Source organism: Triticum dicoccoides, chromosome 3B (assembly GCF_002162155.2).
Source record: "Triticum dicoccoides isolate Atlit2015 ecotype Zavitan chromosome 3B, WEW_v2.0, whole genome shotgun sequence".
NCBI lineage: Eukaryota > Viridiplantae > Streptophyta > Magnoliopsida > Poales > Poaceae > Triticum > Triticum dicoccoides.
Window position 1 is genome coordinate 238,712,199 of NC_041385.1, and position 14,763 is coordinate 238,726,961.

The window sequence follows — 14,763 nt, forward strand, 5'->3', positions numbered from 1 at the left end:
TGTTGTCAATACAAAATTTCCTTCATAATAGCTAGGTTCAAATGTTTATCCAATCAGCATGACTGTTGTGATGTCCGTGCATCTACTGATGTGGCACAAAATATTTTTTGGGTCATGTAATAACATCAATTACTTTCCAAACAATAACAGACGAAGCATTGGACATGGTATAGTTCACACGCAAGCCCGACATTCCAAGTTCAACTTTCACATCAAACTCATGTTCACAGATATCTACACATTCATACCTAATGTCCACATCCATGATTCACTTCAAAGCCAAAAAATGTGAGGAGAAAATAAAGAAAAACCTCTACTAGTTCCTGCTACCAGTGCGAGGACAACAAGTCAAGACCATGCGTAAATTAATTATATTTTGTTCATTTTTTCGTTCTAAAATGCCGGCCGGCTCGCGGAAGGACGTGTTGCTAGAACAAGCGGATTCAATGAAGGTAGGAGGGGCAGTCTGAAGCTGGTTGCATGCGGCTATGAGGCGTGCTTAGCCGGACCTGCAACAAGTTGGGCCCTCTTGGCCGGCGCGCCGGTTCAATGCCCACGGTATGAGAGGCCGCGTCCGTGTCAGAGCAATCACTCCCTCTAGTCCTTTTTTGTTTGGGTATAACAAAATCTAATTTTCCATTCGCATTTTGCAAGTAAAATTCATGGACAAACTTTGACCCAAAATACGATGGGGACTAGTAAACAAAAACAGAGGTAGTAGGTTTTTTTAATCAAAGAAGGGTTTCCCCTTCTGATTTTCATTACTGAAAACCAGCATCTAAATCTAAACCATAGTATTTGCCCTAGAACTACTAGATTCAACATCTCGCAACATAAACCCGTACAACCATATGCCAAGGAGGTCCGTAGTACTATGAATCCCATTTTCGCTCCATACCAATCGTTCTAAAAACTACTTAGTACTTATAATGCGCCATTGAAAATCGGAACTCTTAACCCTGCTAAAAAATGATATTCTAAACATGGCTACTCGATCTGTGGCAACTGGCGAGCCACCGCCTCCAAGTCGTTCACCTGTGGTCCCGACCATCAACTCCTACGGATCAAATTATCACGCGAGCTGACTATTCCTACAAAGGTCCTCCACCACGTACCCGGTACCCGCGAATGTAGCAATCGTGCACCTAGGGTTTTAGGGTTTATTTGGTAACGTTGCCTTTACGTAACACGCATGTGTGCAAGATAGCGAGAGACCAACTACGTGCGTGCGCCTCTTCTCTTTGTATATGTACTACACCATTTGTCTGGTGTGCAAAAAATTATAATAACTACTAGTAATGTGCCAATGCGTTGCCACACGATCAAAGTAGATTAATACATATTCACCGATTTGATAGAAAAGAATTCTAGTTTTGAAATATGTATATCACTAAAAATATGTTATGTTTCACTCAAAATATATTCTTTGGCGGTTTTGATGAGATAAGGGAGGAATATTGTTGGTTTCAAGATTCGAGAAGCGGTATATGTCTAATTTCTACTCTTACTAGCAAGATGCCCGTGCATTGCACGGAACATCAAGATCTTGTGGGACAAAAGGATGAATGAGGGAAGGCCTTATCTGCAAATGTGGACAGGAGTGCGGGTAAATTGCCATATTTTCCTTCCTATCCGTCAGATATAAATCGGATGACCTACATTGCAGGATGGCAGGCCCACCATCATCACCAACTCTATTTTTTATCCCTACTCTTATAAAAATCATAGTCGGTGATGATCGAGTGCCTGCCATCCATCAATATAGGTCGTCCGATCTATACCTAACGGATAGGAAGGAAACTATGGCAATTTTGCAAAAAGATACCCACACGCCTCTCCACATTTGCAAATAAGGCCTTCCCTCGTTCTTCCTTTTCTCCCACAAGATGAAATACTCATACAAATGCATCTTGATGTTTTGTGCAACGCATGGGCATCTTGCTAGTTGTTGCAAAAAGCCCATGTGTGAGAGAGAGAGGGAGAGAGGAGGAGGATGGAGTGTATGTGTTACAAAGACACAAAGAGTGTGTTTGCGAGAGGTATCAGCTTAAAATGAGGCGATTGTGTGTGTGTGTGTGTGCACGATCGTGAGGGCGTGTCTCGAGAAGGGAAGAAAAATCTACATATATACAAAGAGCGGGAGAGAGACATGTATGCGATAGTGGAAGCAGGAGTTTGCTGGTGTATAAACCTATCTAGAGGCTAGTCGATAAATGTTTGTGAGAGAAATACGAGTCGGGGGTGCGAAAGCGAGGGTTTTGTGTGTGCGAGAGAGAGACGGTAGTCAGTAAGGGGAGTGGAAGCAGGAGTTGGCGTGTGTGTGAGAGAGAGAGAAAGAGAGGGGGGAGTTTGTCTGATCGGTAAACAAATGAATAATGTCATTCAGGGATGGAGACGAGAGGCGACCGCAAAAAATGTTGTGTCTATAGGAGACGGAGAGAGAGAGAGTAATTTTAGTGGTATGAGTCATATCTAGAGACATATAGGGTGTGTGAAAAAATCCCATAGAGAGAAAGACAAAGTGAAAGACGAGTGGAGACTGTGTGTGTGGCGGTGAAAAAGAAAGCTTAGGTACCTAGTGATACCAGAGAATAGTAGAGACGTGAGAGATAATGAAAACCGTGTAATGTATAATGATAGGGAGAGTGTGACACTTCTCAAGGGAGACGTCAAGAGACCATGTTTGCGAGGATAGGAGAAACATGAAGTGAGCGTGTGGGTGAGCTGGAGAAAAGAGAGAGATAGCTACACGAAAGAGCATGCATGTGAGAGAGATGGGCGTGAAAGGAGTGAACATAAAAGGGATTCAAATATTTGAATTCAAGATGATGATACATGTAATCCATACTCGAACCAAAATTGATCTATCAAACATGCATACTAATAAGAATGCACATGCATCTATGTTATTTAATATGTTGATATTACTGATCCATACATTTTAGTAGAACATAATTTGATTTAATTTTTTTGAATTCAACCTTATGATTTTGAGATCATTGTATTTGTAATTCATATTATACATATAAAGGAGCAGAATTCTTTGTTGTGCTTTTGAAGTATATATATAAAAATGATGTATATAGAATTTTATTCCAATCGAAAATGGATCCCGCCCGAAAAAAATAGAATACAAACGGGATTTGAATTGAGTTGGCACGGTAAACGTGCACTCTCCAAAATTTGAATGAAGCGGGGAAAGTCGGTAAGCGTCCGAAACCAAAATCTGCGAGATGGTAATTACTACTGCCTATCCCTGCCACGCGAATCCTATCTGCTCGATTTCTATACTTTTCGATAGGGGTAGGTTTATAATTTGAACCAAACGTGACATAATCGCCTCTCACCCGGATTCATACACGGTGGGTGCCAAAACACAGTGTGTCCTGGGCCGAAATCGACTCCCTTCCTGATTCATACACGGTGGGCGCCAAAAACAATCTCTCATCGGCAAATATTCGTATGCGAGATTACCATCCTATCCCCGACCGACTAATATTACTGTGATGTAGGAAGTTTGAAATGGGGGCTAAGTTTGTAAATTTCCTCGCATTTGAGACAAGCGCGCCCTAAATACATGGTTCCCCCTTCCTCTCTACCTCCCTTTTCCCCATTCGTACTCCGTGGGCGCCAAAACACCCTCTCCACCCTACCCTCCTCCGTCCACCACCCCATCCACCGCTGTCCTCCTCCATAATGCCGGAGCTGATACCCCGATGCTGTCGTCCATTACAAGAGATCGACCTCTCTCATCAACGGCTTCGGACTGGGATCCTTACATCCCTTCATCTCGCTTCATCCCCGCCATCGTCCACCTTGCCGGCGCTGCTCCTACGGCCGTCTCGTCCACAGCGCACCGCTGCCACCGTCTACCCTCCTAGATATGCTTCCACGCCGCCGACAGCCATCGCTACGGCAGCACCGTCAAATTCCCAGCAGATGCATACACGGCGCCGCACTAGAGGCGGTACTCTTTCCTATCTGCTCAACTTATTTATCACAGCAAGAAAATAGATCGCCACTACTTTACTCTGATTTCTTGTCCATCACTTACTTGCTATTTAAAAGCAAACATGGGTTGCGAAGTTGCCTTTTTCCAGTTTGCACCTTCAGATCTGCCATGGCACGCTCAACACTATACTCCCAATGCTTATGGTTTTCCCCTTTTATATTCCACACTAGTTAAATCATAGTAGACTAAATTTCAAAATTGGGTCAGTCGATTTTTCAGAGCTCGTCGGAGTTCGCCAGTGCAAACGAAGGGGCTTGAGTGGGGACAGTGGTTGTGGGGGGCGGTGGTGCGGCCTCGCTGAACGAAGAAAACTCGATGCGGGTGGGGGCGGGGGTCGGGGGTGGGGGTAGCGGAGGAACACAAGCGGTGTGGGCCGGTGGTCCGCCCGGTGGCCCGTGCGGTGTTTTGTATGGGAAGAATCAGAGACGAGGAAGAAGAAGGGTTAGGATACGTAGGATCTTCATCCAACCGCCGAAATGGTCGAGAGACAGCAGGGAGTTGCATTCTTAATGCGCTTTGGTTCATCATGTGTGGGCACTGCGCAACGAACATTTTATTATCCAAAATCTGCTTTCTCTTCTTTAGCATGTTCCTCTTCCGTTCTTCTTTAATAACTACTCCCTCTGTTTCTAAATACAAGTCTTTGTATAGATTCCACCGTGGACTACATATGGAGAAAAATGAGTTAATCTACACTCTAAAATGTATCTAGATCCATCTGTATGTGATGCATAGTGGAAACCTCTACAAAGAATTATATTTTGGAATGGAGGGAGTATGATAGTAGTACATTATGTTCCTTGTAGTGAAGATGAGCAGGGACATTTGCAGTGTAGAGGTCTATACGGTCGGTTGTGATAGACACTTTGAGCCTCTTTGATTCTTAGGATTTTGTAAACATAGGAATAGGATTTGTAGTGGCCTGCCCACTAGAATCCTTTAAGAATAGCAAGGAAATGCGGGGAGCTGTCTTGCCTTTCAGAGTTACACTTATATTAACAATACCGCACCTTCAAATGAAGAGAACTGTTATCCAAAGCCTTTCTAGCCATACCGGCAATACTAATACATATATTCTAGCAAGTTCCACTTTGCTAATTTTACCCTGATGCTTACAGTTTTCCCGTTATATCTACACTATGATCTGTGTAGCTGCTTTGTGTCCCACTAGCAGCAGTCCACTCTTGAAGCTAAACAATGCAATGACTTACAAAATTGGCACCAAGGCATTGAGTGCCATTCTGGATGCAATGAAACTCAACACTCCCCACATGTTGATTCTTGTTCAGAATATGATCCTAATGACTATTCTAACCTTGAGGAGTCAAAGGCAGATGGCCTGTCCTATTGACCCATGAAGGTGCCTGTTCTAATTTGGCAAGGTTTTATTGATTGCGCATATCTTGCATATGTTGTCTTGCATTTCTTCTACTTTGTTGCACCGCCATCTGCTTAGTTTACTCATCATATATGTCAAGATGCCATGCCCATCCATTATCAGTACATACTCCATCTGTCATCATACCATGTTTTTCCACTCAAATGTTGTTGTTGTTGTGCATCAGACATCAAAAAGGAAGAGGGTGATTGCCGAACCTAAAGGAGCACCAGCAAAGACCTTGAAAAACGTGGTGGTGCCGGAGAAATCAGATAGCACCCCACTTATATTGGTTGTACAACTAGTGACACAAAACATAGGACCGACTCCAGCAGACTGTACCCATACTTCACTGGCCACACCACTAGCCCCACCACATAGGACTTGCACTCCAGCAAAACTTATACCGATATCAGTTGCCATAGCACCAGCCGTACCACAGAAAAATCCCACTCCAGCAAAAAGTACAGCAAATCCACCGGCCGAGAAGACCTATCCCAACTACAGAGACGGACAATTCCTGCAGATTGGAACCCCATTCCAATTATTCCCAGTTTAAAAGAAAATGCTTTCAATGTTGTTAGGGATTACGTGCATATATTTCCATCATGGGAAGATTATAGTGAATAAAACACCATTTTCACATCTTCCTGTCCAACTTACGTGTAAGTGCTATTATTCATGGTTATTATTTTCCTGTTTTCTGCTGATTGAACACATCAATAAATTACATTACATTGTTGTAAGTAGGCGAGAGTCAATTTGGGTAGTCATGACGAGCAAAGCTTGCTTGTGCTTTTCAAGGAAGCATTGCAGCAGTATCGGTGTTACCTGAGGAGATCGCACTTTGATGGCAAGTGTATAAACGAATTTCCGGTGAAGTCTCCTGTGCTAAATTTAGAAGACATTGAATGGAAAAACCGTGTTATGCATTGGTCTCGTTCCCAGGATGAGGTACTGTCTATGAAATCACATGACAATTTGAACTTCTACTTTTCCTCATGTGCCTTACGGATCTTTTTTGCAGGAAATCTGCTCGAAGAAGAATTCCGGTTTGAAAAGAACAACAGGATATCGCAAATGTGCTGCCCACTACTTTGCTCTTGTTAGTACCTGTTGTCCTGCATCACTGTACTTGCATACATACTTGGTTCGTTATGTGACTGCAGTATGCATGATAGCTTGCTTATCAATTGTTCGCTCCAAATTATCTGATCTATATGAATGGTTACATTAGTGTTGAATATATCCAATGCCAATGAATTTTTTTAGCTCTGCATTGTTCTTGTAAGTACATGCTATCCTTTATCAGTGTACTTATATAGACAGGTAGTTGTTCATGTACCATCACTCTGCAGCTTATTTTCCTTTTCCCTCCATTTTCTACACATCAGATCTATATTTACTCATACCATAAGGTTGGATAACACCAATGGTACTAAAGAAGTTTAGCTGTGCATTGCTCTTGGTTGTACCTTTTGCCTGTATCGCAGCACTTACATTTATAGCTACCTGGTTATGTAGCATCACTCTTCATCTTATCTTAAATATTCTCCATTTTTTCTTATATTATCACATCTATATTTACTCTTAACAAAATGTAGAATAAAGGCAATGCTTATGAAGAAGATTCTGTGGTAAACTTCTTGAATTGCCCCCCATCAGCATGGACAAGGGCTTTATAGAGCCTGTCTTCTCCAATAATGTAAGTTTGTCCTTCTCAAGCCTTCAAAGTTTTTTGTGTATATTTGGTTAGGCATGACTGCAACAGCTGTTTATTTTTGGTGTTTGCATCAAATTGCATGTTTAAAGTTTATTATGTAGTTCATAAACAAAAGTTTGTCCTTCTAAATTTAAGTTTTCAGTTGTACAACCAAGTTCCTTCTTCATACCATTTAAATTAAACAATACAGAGCAAGTGATCTTCTTTTGCACTGCATGTATGCTTCTGTTCTTGATCCGTAATCCAGTGGTGTGGTGAACCTACCCACTACAACACAATGTCATATTCTGCAATGTCTTAACTATGAACAATGTCATATCATTCTACTATTATTTAAACCGTCTCTTTATTTGCCAATATGAAATGGGATAAATTGACAGCACACTAACCACTGATACTTATGAGTTCTTGATCTGTAATCCAGTGGTGTCATGAAGCTGCCAACTCCTTCACAATGCCATTTCCTGCCATGTCTTGACCTGAACAATACCATATTGTGTTAATGCAATTTTAAACTGTGTCACTTTATTCGTTAGTAAGAAATGTGATGAATTATCAGCATTGATACTTTTATGTGCAAAATCTGTCATCTGTCTGTGTGGGGACCCCGACTCATGAGTCGAGATCACCGGATCCACGTGTACAGTGATCCCAGAGATCAATGCTCACTAAACACACAGAAGCTGAATAACAAGAGTCTTACATCCATACATACCGTCTTACACAAAATATGACCATTATGGTCAAGTCTTACATTGATAAAGCCTTAAGGGCTGAACATCAAATGAAACACAAGCAGCGGAAATCTTCGTCGATATGTAGAACCCATGCCATCTGCCTTAACCCTATAGGCATTCTGACTGGGAAACGTCCTAGTTTGCATGTTCGTCTCCAAAGAACTCTTCTTCGAACTCCGGTTCTTCCATGCCTGGTCAATTAAATAACCAGTGGCAAGCCAATGAGTACTTTGAATGTACTCGCAAGCAACCCATGTTTTGGTTCAAGATACAATAGTGCATGATATAGGTAAATTTTTGCGGAAAGCTAGTTTTGAGTGCAATGACATTTTCAACAACTTGTAAGACATGCATCAAGAGAATTCAAGTAACCATGAGGACAGGTTACAGATATCAACATAAATAGAGTGGGCACCAACCCATCTCAATCACGTCCAGTCCTTGACTTGACCCAAGTGGTTCTACCCACTTATCCAAACACACACACTGATTTGTAAACATGTGGACGTAGCCCAAGAGCGGTTACCCAACTGTCCTTGACCTTGGACACGGCTATTCGAATAGTTTTACACTCTGCAGAGGTTGCACACTTTACCCACAAGATCCGGGGAACTTCCGTGTCATCCACGACCCGTGGTACCTCAAACACCCGGGGTAAGCACCCGATCACTACCTTTCCCTAGACGACTCTAACATGGAGTCCACTCGATTGGTAGTGACCCCCGTGCCCAACATTTCACATCTTAAAATCGTGGAGCATCGCTCCGATATTCATCACATACTGGCACGGGGTACCAACGGTGTGTCCGGTGCCCCATAAAAATGTTCTTGGCCGCCCTACCTGGCACGACCCCATCCCGAGAGAGCGCACCAACAACTCTCCCGTCACTAGTAATGCGGGCTCCAAGCTAGTATAGGTCTAGGTAATGAATAATGCCCTTTCCCATATAAGGGTAGAGTGGTTGCGCATGTAAGGTTGGAATAACGGTAGCAACTTAAACCAATCCGTTTTTGAAAACAACACACACACTTGCCTCGGTACACCACTTCGTCATCAAGTGGCTACCCAACTCATCATCTCCCTCGGGCATAAGTGGCACCCGTCGGGGTTTTTGAAAAGTCCTTTGAAAATACTTTGTCTCCATCATATGCATATTCCCGTCCCTTTTTGCGTAGCAACTACTTAGCATCCTATCTACTCCCACCGGGGTCATGCACAATGCAAGTATCAATGAGGAAGTAACAGAGGCAACCAACCTACGTGGTTCACCATCTCATCATGATTCCGATGCAACAATAATAAAGAGCTATATGACATGCATAAAAAGGGTTTCATAGACATGGTCAAAGGGCTGCTTGCCTGGCTCAACAAAGTCTTCTGGGTCTTCAAAGTCTTCTGGTCCAACTCCTTTGTCCGCAACGCAATCTATCGTCACAAAATAATAACAAGAAAATAAGTCAATAGTAAAACAGAAAAACCAAAGTGCTCAGAAAAATGTCAACTCATTTTTGTAAAATACTAGGCTGAAAACTAAGAAGGGAGGAATCCTTAGTTTTGGATTTGGAGTTATACAAGAGGGGATATGAATTTCCAAACAGAGATTAAACTGCTCAAATTTGAATTTAAATTTGAATAGTACATAAAAGTTGGTTGGATTTGAATGAAAGCTGCACCATTAAATAGGTTGCAATATTCTAGGAATTTAGGAATTGGAATTGTTGCATTTGGATTATTATTTAATCCTGTGGAATTTTTGAAATAATGACAGAAAAGAAAAAGGGAAAAGGGTACTGTGCCACTGGGCCAGAACAGCCGTAGGGCAGCAGGCCCAGCCAGCGAGGCGGCCGAGCGCACCGGTGCACGTGCGCGCGCCAGGTTTAAACCTGACGAGCGGGGCCCAGGCGTCAGGGCGAGGGGCTGACAGACGGGCCCCACTACCACCGTCGTCAAACCTGGGTCAGAGGGGCGGCGAGCTCACCGGCGACGATTCCGGGCACGGCGAGGTGAGCTGATGGCACCGCTGGACTCCTCGTTGTGCCGCTGTTCGGGTGGTGCCGGAGTTGGTCGCCGGAGTGCAGGGGTTCGCCGGCGACGAGGTTCGCGGCGGAGGAGCTTCGGGTTTCGACGGCTCCGGTCGTTTCCGGCTGCAAATGAGAGGGGAAACGGAGGGGAAATGATCAGGGAGGTGAGGAGAGTCCAGATCGAGAGAGAGAAGGGGCGGAGGGAGCCCGTACCCTGAGATCGACGGCGACCCGAGGCGGCGGAGCTCCGGTCGATCCCGAGCACAGAGGCTCTCCGGGGGTGATTGGGTGGTGCGGGCGTGCTCCTGGAGGTGTGAGAAGGAGGCGAATGCCATTAGAGCGGCCCGGGGCGAGCTTATATAGCCGCACGGTGGTCCACCGTGGACCTGTTCGCCGGCGAGCTCGTTTCCGTCGCCACGGGTCACGGGGGCCTGCTTGGTTGTGTCTGGGGTGTTCGTGGGGGTCGACTACGCCCAGGGGAAGAAGAGAGAGAGGGAGCAGCGGGCCAGAGGCACCGTGCGTGTGAGCACGCTCACTGGTGTGCTCGGGCGGCCCTTGTTCACTAGCGCGGAGGCGCGGGGAGGAGGAGAGAGGAGGGGGCCGACCATGTAGCGTGTCGCGGACGCCGAGGCGCATCGACAGGCGCGCGGGGGAGGCCCGAGGTGGCCGGAATCGGCTGGAAGGGGGCGGCTACAGTGCGGGGGCGCACTATAGCGCGCTCCAGAGCGTGCAAATGGCTGCCATGGCATTGTTTAAAGGGCAGGGGCATGCCCACTAGTGTCTAGCAGGTCTAGGAGGGAGTAAAGAAGTGGGGTGGTGCATTGGATGCTACAGATGGCCATTGGAGTGAGGAGGGAGGTGAGGAAGAGGGAGAAGTGGGCTGTCCAGAGAGAGAAAGAGGGGTTTTACCCATCCAATAAGTGAGCTATGGATTTGCCATTGTTACTAGAGGTGAAAGGGGGCTAGGAGGAGCTGTGGTAAAAATTTGAGCTCTCCAAGAATAGTGGAAGGGGTCAAAATAGTGGTTTTTGCAAAATGTCAGAAGGTGTTTGATAATGTTTTGGGCAAGCAAATGAGCTCCAATTGCCATGATACTCAACAGGATGGAAAGACACTTAGAAATAGGGTGTGCCACAGAATTTGAGATTATTTGGGCAAAGTTGCCAATGCAACTTTTGTAAACCCTAGAAATTAGCAGAATTGGACTTGAGTAGATCTAGTTGAGAAAATCACTTCTCCTTGATGCACCACTTGGTGTAGTGGCCTCATTTGGTCATGTGAACATGCTCACAAAAGTTGGGGTCAAGGGGAGAAAGTTCGTAGTACAAACTTGATCAAATTTGATTCTAGTCAGAGAGGGTTTTGGGGCATTGTGGTGAACGAAAATGACTTTAATTGGCATGAGGCTTTGCAAGGTGATCACAATATTCATTTGTGACTTGCTGGATTTTTCTTGGATTTTTATGAAAATATTTCCTGTAGAAATATTTCAAATCCTTGAAATGGGCAGAAATGATTTTGGGATGTTTTGTCCAATATTTTGATCATAACCATATGTTGAAACTCTTATATATGGAAAATATATGTCCACTGAGTTTCCCTGATTTTTGTCAAATATTTTTGAAACAATAAAACAATTTTTCCCTATTAAAGACCATTTCTGGCCTTAAGAAAAAGCTTTTAAATAAAATAGAAAAATAGCTTTTAAAATTATATTTTTGTGGTTTCTGGGTATCCTATATCTAATAGGTTTCAAATATACCTTTTGAAAGATTTTTCACACCTCAAATCATGTACTTGTAGTGCAAATCTTAATTCGAGGGTTTTTGGATAACTAATTTTTAGAAAATACTTTTTGGCCAAATTATTTTTGTATGAAAATACTATATTGCTCTATACACATGGCATGATCATTGGACAGAAGTTTGGGGCAAGGAGATGAAGTATAGAAGGTGAAGTAGTTGACTATTAAGAGCACTTGAAAAACACAAAGAGGAAACCAACTCCAAATTAAAAGCCAAATAATGCAAAAGTTTTTGTTGGTCCAAATTTTCATGCTTTATTAATGCAAATGAAATGTTACAAAATGCAGGGTGTGACAGACCTACCCCCCTTACAAGAATCTCGTCCCCGAGATTCCTAAACTAGGCTTAAAGAGATACGGAAATTCGGATCTAAGGTAGTCTTCACGTTCCCAGGTGGCTTCTGCTTCAGTGTGGTTGCTCCACTGGACCTTGAAATACTTGATGGTGCGGCTTCGAGTGTGTCGCTCAGCCTCATCCAGAATACAGATGGGGCTCTCACGGTAAGTCAAATCAGGCTGAAGGTCAATGGCTTGGTGATTGACGTCCTTGTAAAGATCAGGCTTGTCTGGAACTTGGAGACACTTCCGGAGTTGTGACACGTGGAACACGTTGTGCACATCGGATAGTTCAGGTGGCAGTTCCAACAGGTAAGCCACTTCTCCTCGTCGTTCAGTGATCTTGAAGGGGCCGATGTATCTTGGGGCGAGCTTTCCTTTGACTTGGAAGCGCTGGGTTCCCTTGAGAGGTGTGACCCGGAGATAGACATGGTCTCCAACTCGGAAGTCTACGTCTCTACGACGTGAGTCAGCGTAACTCTTCTGCCTTGACTTGGCAGTCTTCAAACACTCTCTGACAAGCTGGACTTGCTCTTCTGCTTCACGGAGGATATCGGGCCCAAAGACAAGTCCTTCTCCGGTCTCCGACCAGTTGAGGGGTGTGCGGCACTTCCGTCCATATAACACCTCAAATGGAGCCATCTGAAGGCTTGACTGGTAACTGTTGTTGTAGGAGAACTCCACAAAGGGAGGCAATCTTCCCACTTAGCTCCATATGCTAAGACACAGGCTCGGAGCATGTCTTCGAGTATCTGATTCACTCGTTCCGTCTGACCTCCGGTCTGTGGGTGGAAAGCGGTGCTGAAGGACAACTTGGTCCCCATGGCCTCTTGGAACTTCTTCCAGAACTTTGAGGTAAACTGGGTTCCTCGATCTGACACAATCTCCTTGGGAACACCATGAAGGCTTACGATTCTGTTGATGTAGAGGCTGGCTAGCTGGTTTCCCTTGTAAGTTGTTTTGACCGGAATGAAATGGGCTACTTTGGTCAAATGGTCGACTATGACCCAGATGGAATCATGTCCCTTATTTGACCTAGGTAATCCAGTGATGAAGTCCATTCCGACTTTATCCCATTTCCACTCGGGAACCTTGAGTGGTTGGAGCAATCCAGCGGGTCGCTAATATTCAGCCTTGACTCTTTGGCATACATCACACTTTGCAACATAGGTGGCAATCTCCCTTTTCATCCCGTGCCACCAAAATCTTTCCTTCAGGTCTTGATACATCTTGGTTCCTCCAGGATGGATGGAATACGGGGTGTCATGAGCTTCTTGCAAGATCAGATTCTTGAGCTCAACCTTGTTGGGCACGCAAATGCGATTCCCAGACCACACAATTCCTTGCTCATCCTCTAAGAATCCTGGGGCCTTGCCTGCCTTGATCTTCCTCTTGATGCCTTCAACACTTTCGTGTCCCTTCTGAGCTTCCTTAATATCATCCATCAAGGTAGGCTAACTTCGAGGTTGGCCAAGAATCCTGGTGCAACCAGTTCCAACCCGAAGCTTTCAAGTTCTTCATACAGGGCGGGTAGCTTGTCCTTAAGCATAGCATTCAAGGAACAAGCCTTCCTGCTTAATGCATCTGCTACCACATTAGCCTTCCCAGGGTGGTATTGAACACTGAGGTCATAATGCTTGATCAACTCTAGCCATCTTCTTTGCCTCATGTTCAATTCCTTTTGAGTGAAAATATACTTCAGACTTTTGTGATCCTTGTATATCTACAAACCGCTTCCCTAAGAGGTAATGTCGCCATGTCTTCAGGGCATGAACCACTGCTGCCAACTCAAGATCGTGAGTAGCATAGTTCTCTTCATGAGGCCGTAGTTGCCTTGAAAGGTAAGCTACGACTCTGCCTTCTTGCATCAGAACACCTCCCAGTCCGGTTCTTGATGCATCACAATATATCACAAACTCCTTGTGTATATCTGGTGTTGCCAGAACTGGGGCGGTGGTTAGTCTCTTCTTCAGCTCCTGGAAGCTCTCTTCGCACTTCGGCGTCCATTCAAACTTCTTGTCCTTCTTCAAGAGCTGAGTCATGGGTCGGGCAATGCTTGAGAATCCTTCAACGAACTTGCGGTAATATCCCGCGAGCCCAAGGAAGCTTCTGACTTCCTTCACATTGCTTGGGAATTGCCATTCAGTCACGGCTTCAATCTTAGCGGGATCGACTGACAATCCTTCTTCGGTCAAAACATGACCCAAGAATCCAACCTCACGCAGCCAAAATTCGCACTTGCTGAACTTTGCATACAGTTGGTGCTCTCGAAGCTTGTCTAGGACCATCCTCAAGTGTTGCTCGTGCTCTTCTTCCGTCTTCGAGAAGACAAGAATGTCATCAATGAAGACAACAACAAACTTGTCCAAATATTCCATGAAGACCTTATTCATGAGATACATGAAGTAAGCCGGGGCATTGGTCAATCCAAAGGACATGACCGTGTGCTCATACAGGCCATATCTGGTTACAAATGCCGTCTTCGGAATATCTTGGGGTCTGATTTTCAGCTGGTAGTACCCAGATCTAAGGTCGATCTTGGAGAACACCTTGGCCCATTGAGTTGATCAAACAGATCTTCAATCTTGGGAAGTGGATACTTGTTCTTGATTGTAACTTCATTGAGGGAGCGGTAGTCAATGCACAGGTGGATGGTACCGTCCTTCTTTGCCACAAACAGGAAAGGAGATCCCCAAGGGGAGGCACTAGGGCGGATAAATCCCTTCCTCAACGGCTCTTCCAGTTGCTTCT